This window comes from Anthonomus grandis, chromosome 6 (genome assembly GCF_022605725.1).
Source record: "Anthonomus grandis grandis chromosome 6, icAntGran1.3, whole genome shotgun sequence".
NCBI classification, from domain to species: Eukaryota; Metazoa; Arthropoda; class Insecta; order Coleoptera; family Curculionidae; genus Anthonomus; species Anthonomus grandis.
Window position 1 is genome coordinate 1,984,486 of NC_065551.1, and position 6,000 is coordinate 1,990,485.

Genomic DNA, 6,000 nt, shown 5'->3' on the forward strand with positions numbered 1-6,000 from the left:
TGATGGATCGTCATTACTACGTTCGTGTCCAGTGATTTGCCTCGTTACGCGCAAACTATTTTCTTGTGGTGCAGTCTCTTTAAAAGTGTACAGTCTCTTTAACAGAGAATGGGGGCAATGGATGGCAAACACGTTGTTCTTCAGGGTCCAATAAATACAGGCAGCGACTATTTTAATTACAAAAGAACTTTTAGAGTATTGTTCTTTTTGCTCATTGTTGATGCGGATTATTATTTTATTTACGCTGACGTGGGCTGTGAAGGTCGAATCTCAGACGGCGAGGTTTTTCGCAATGCAACCTTTTACAAAAAACTGGAGGGTGACTCTTTAAAATTTCCAAGTAATAAAAACCACAGAACACAAATATATAGGACCAAGACTGTTGGAATTATGGTTTAGGGGGCTATTGCCTTTGGTAGCCGACCATCCTTTCTCTTTTTTTGAGGTAATATGACTGTTGCACGTTAGGTTTCTGATGTCCCATAAACCACCTGACTGCTTTATCTTATATTGTCTTCAGCAAGACAACGCACGTCCCCATATTGCTCGTCATACTACGGATTTTATTCTGAATCGTTTTTTGAACAAGCAGACGTTACTGTTTTGCCGTTTATAGCCCCTTCATCGGATTTAAATCCCATGGAACATGTATATGATGTGGAAGAGATTAACCACTTTGCACCCGCCAGAGACTCTGGCACAACTAATCTAAAAGTTCGAGTTGCTTGGAATAAGGTGCCACAACCAGACATCGATTATCTCTTTTTGTCGATGCCTAGACGTATAAAGGAGTTTATTCAGCTGCGGGGTCGCCAAACACATTATTAATTATGGTCTTATTACTTGCCTATAAAAATTCTTACAAATGTTATAGTTTCATTTTTGATGTAAGACTACCTCATTGCCAAATAGTAAAGCTGAAAAAATGATTATTATGTCAGTTAGTCATTATTACAGTATACTTATACTTATGTCAGTGGGTATATAAATACAGCATCATTTTTGGTATCGATATGGCGATGGCGGTTTGAGCTCCAAACGAATACTGTGAATCGAGAGCGGCTTTAGCTTGCCTCAGACTACCATAGTGGTACCATAAATAAGTGATCAAACACCTGGCATCCCACCTTCACCAGTTCCTTTAGAACCTTTATGCCTTCCAGTACGAGTTTGGAGCTCACCTTTTCGGCCGTAATAGCCTTAATGCCAGCCCTTTAGCTATATAGTATTGTAGCGTTTTTACCCGTTCGTTAGGTGTGAATTAAAACACTCGATGCAGAAAAATAGTCAACTTATTTATTTACATACTTACAGTACCAAACACGATCACTGAAAGACTACTAGAAATATTTATTTATACCATATTGATTTACTACTATTTATGTTTGATTAACCGCAGGTATTCGCCACCTGACGATACAACACACGAATAACAGGTTGGGTTAAATTTGCTGTCCCTTTTTCCATTAATTCATAAAATATGGAGGATTACTGCCACATAAAGCAGGCAATATGGAGTACAGCAGCAAAAAACGCCTAGTTAAAAAAACTACAACACCCATGGTAGTCTGGAGAATGTAATAACCGGAAAGCGCTGCAAAAATACTTTTGCAGCAATAACATGGAAAAATTTATTACAATGATGATGAGAACAGCATTGACTAGAAGAAAACTCAGGGCGGAGGAGAAGAAAACTACTAAATACTGCAGGAATTTGGTGGCGACGACCCGACATTTGTGAAATAATGACAGAACCTCGACTAGTTAAAAATATTTGCTTCAGTGAGGAGTGTATCTTTTATTTAAATGGGCATGTTAATAAGCAAAACTGTCGTTACTGGAATGACGAGAACCCACACATATTTAGAGAAGCGCATAGCCAGTACCCCCAGAAAAATTTATGTTTTGGCTGGTATTATGGGATATGGTATTATCGGCCCAATATTTATTCCAGAAAATTTAAATGGCGAAATGCTACAGAGGTCTATCTACCGCTAATGCGGGAATTAAAAAACCAGAGTAACATACACGGAAACTTATCCGTAGAAGAACACTTACTTCAATTCCAACAAGATGGAGCACCTCCTCATTATGTAGTTCCCGTTAAGCAATGGTTGGCTGATTAATGTCCTAACCAGTGGATTGGAAGAAGAGTTCCTATTTAATGGACACCTAGATTCCCGGATCTAACATCTTTTGACTTTTTTTTTGTGGGGTCACCTAAAATATATTATACTCTATTTCAGAAGTGTGTAGAGCAATAAAACCTCATTAGGTATGCAAAAGTGGTACCTGGTGATCCACCAATATTTTATGCCACTAAATTGGTTGGGTATTAGTTTCAATGTAAAATTCTTTCTTTTCGTTGATTGCAGGTAGTGCCACCCGGTTTTGGGTCAATTTATGAGTTTTGCCCATTGTTACCCACTGATAAACATTGAAAACGGTTCGCCAAAGGCGTGCAACTGGGACTTGTTTTTTACCTTATAATTAATGTACTTAAATGCTATTTTATTTTAGAAAGTTACTTTTGTTTAAATGGAATAATATATTTTTTTCACAAATTTATTGAACATAATATGTAGAGTAAAACAGTTGAAAATGTCACTTTTGGATCTGGCACTTTTTGAACAGTGTATAACAATTTTAAATTATAATAGATTGTAGTCTTCTTCGTCATCTGACGAACTGTCATCACCTCTTGACATTATAATTAAAGGATCGACTGTCTGATCGATGAGGTTGTCAAGATCCCACATTTTGTCCTCTTGCTTAATTACATGCTGGACTGCTTTTCGCCAATTCTCTGGTGTCGCTTCCGTAATGGCTTGATCAAACAGTAGCTTAACATCTTTCATTTTAAAAGTCGTGTTTTGTCTTGCTACAAATCCTTTTACCTGCGCCCATATCAGTTCTATAGGATTTAGTTCGCAATGATATGGCGGTAAGCGCAGTACAGTTATATTATATTTTTCGGCTTTATCTTCCACGGCGTATTTCATGAAACGAGTTTTGTGTAAGTTTGCTATTGCCAGCAGTTCTTTTTTTATCAAATTTGCTTCAAACGCAATACCTTTTGCAGTCAGCCAATCGATAATTTCTTGCTTTCTCCAACTTGAAGTTGGCGTCTTCTCTATTCGCCGTGAATGATAGCTTGCGTTATCCATAACCACCACCGAATTAGCCGGAAGAAATTTTATCATTTCACCAAAATAGTCCTCGAAAACGTCTGAGTTCATGTCTTCATGGTAATCTCCTGTGCGAGTCGACTCAAAGGTTAGCAGACCTTCTTTTAAAAATCCCTCTTCGCTTCCAATATGTGTGATTATAAGTCTTTTTCCTTTTCCCGAAGGTACTTTAATACCCGTAGACAGGCCTTCTATGAAAGCTTGGCGAGCACTGGTTATATTTTTGTCTTGCCACATTTTTTGGACTATATAACCTTCGTTAATCCACGTCTCATCAAGATAAAAAACTTTCTTTTGCTCCCTGCGGTACTGCTTGATACTTCTCAAGTATTGTCGTCTCCAACAAACAATTTCGTCGCTCTCCAGTAAAAGTGCTTTGCGGTTATGCTTTTCCCAGGCAAAATCCATATTTTTTAAAGTTTTCCATAAAAGTTTTCTACTTATCAACGGAATACTGTCATCTCGGCCAAGCTCCATTAAAATTTTGTCTAGGGTGGGTATTTCCTTTTTAAAATAAAAAGAGTGAACTTTTCTTCGAATTATACATTTAGCATTTTCATCAAGGACTTTTGTAGGTCGTCCTGGCTTTTGCTTGGGAGATTCCACTTGACCTGCTACTTTTCTTTCCCGCAACAATTTGAAAATGGTGGACTTTCCAATTCCACTCATTCGAGAACATTTTTCAACAATTTCTTGCACAGTAAAACTAGGGTAATCGTGTTTTATGCAATCATGTACATTTAAAATAATAACTTTTTCACTCAGCGATAGTGGAGAATTTTTAGTACATCTTTTCGTTGGACTGAATACCTCCATTTTTTAAATATTGGGATAATAATATTGTGATTACACTACAGCGTAGCAGTGACTACTAACGTTTAAAATATGATTTAAAAGTATTTATAGTCTGTATATATTACCTGACCCCATTTTTGCATGTTACAAAGCGTTAAAAGATAGGTACCTATACAAAAGGATTAAAAGTATTTATTTAGTATTTAATCTCTTTCAAAATAAAGGCATTTAATCCGTGAAAATTAAATTCATAAATATTATAAGTACCTGCGCCTATGAACTACCACGAAATGTAGCCAAACAGAACGGAATTCCCCAGTTTATTGCTCTATACACTTCTGAAATAGAGTATAAATATATTTTTTAATTATTTTATATAATATAATAAATTTAAAATATGTATATACCTAAAATATATTTTTAAAACTACATATTATATAGGTTTTCAACTTGACTCACCAGAACAACTCTAGCATAGAATAGTTCAGAAATGCCGTGCTATATCCAAAGAAACATTTGAAGGGTACTGGGCACAAACGAACGTAGTATAAAAATTTTAAAAAGGGTTTGCCATTTCAACACTTTCTGTTTGTCGTGTATTTTATCGTGGCAAATCGTCAAGGGGAATAACAAACCTGAGTCCTGGAGATATTGAAAGTTTTAAATATCCATTGCACGAGAAAAACCGAAAAACCAGCATAGTCCACATGAAACATGGGAATAACCATCACAGTCCATAAAATTCGTTATTTCTCCCACTCAGGTGTGTTTATTAGTAATTATTGTTTCCACACATTATTGTGGAGTATTTTAATAATAATAATAATAATAGTATGCAATAACAATAGCATAATGGGTACTTACCCATTAAGTCAGTTGTGGTCTTCTTAAGGAGGATCCTCTTAGTTGTCCAGGCTCACCACCACAGTAAAATTGATTTCCTACAAAATTGACTTGTTTCGCTGTCTGTGTCTCTCGTACAAGTAGTTCGACCTTGCGCATCGTGCTCAGATAATGGGAGAAATATGTAGTACATATTCCGCGCGAAATGGAATAATTTTTAAAAGAATAATGCGTTATTCACACAAATATCACCTTCAAATACTCAGGAGTAAAAAAATAAACTATGGCAGTCCATATGGCGAATGACATATTAGAAGTGGAGATTAGTGGACAACTAGACTTGTTAGATGAAAATTTAAAAAGTACAATAGAATGTGATGAACTTAAAAATGTAATTAATTCAAAAATCAGCATTTTATGCATTCTATATCATTCGTAGCATACATAGGAACTTTAATGATTTACTACTATTTCTTGATACCTATGATTTTAAATTTTGTGACATTATTATATCACAACATTCACAACTGAGAGTTGGTCTGTTGAAAACATTAACTTTTATAAGAAAGAAAGAAAGAAAATGTGCTATATTACATAAGAATAATCTTGTGTACAAGCATCCTACAAGCTAAAAAAAAACAAAACAAAAATACAATTTCAAAAATTGACAAAGCAATGAACAAAATTAAACACAAGACAAAACTTTTTGAATATACTTGAATTAAAGATAACTAAATAAAACAATCAATTACTAAATAAATGACAAAACTAGAGAAGAAAAAAGGAAAAAAAAACTTTCCAACATGTCCAAGGTTAAAACCTATCATTAAAAAAGTCATCTAGGTTATAATATGCCTTAGCCAATAAAAGCGTCTTTAATTCTCTTTTAAATTTCTTAACATCCGATATATGTCTAACACATAGAGGAACATGATTGTAAATTTTTTTACTTATGTAAATTAATGAGTTTTTGGCAAGGGAAGACGTAGGAATAGGTAGGGAACATCATTTACACGACGAGTCAAATGGCCAGTGTCAGAGGGTAGTTCGGGAATTTTGTGAATAAGAGCAGCTGTTTCTAAGATAAAGAGTGAAATAAGAGTTCGGATTTTTTTAGAATTGAAGAGGGGTTTGCAAGAATCTCTTAACTCAGCAGAACACAGGTATCTAACTG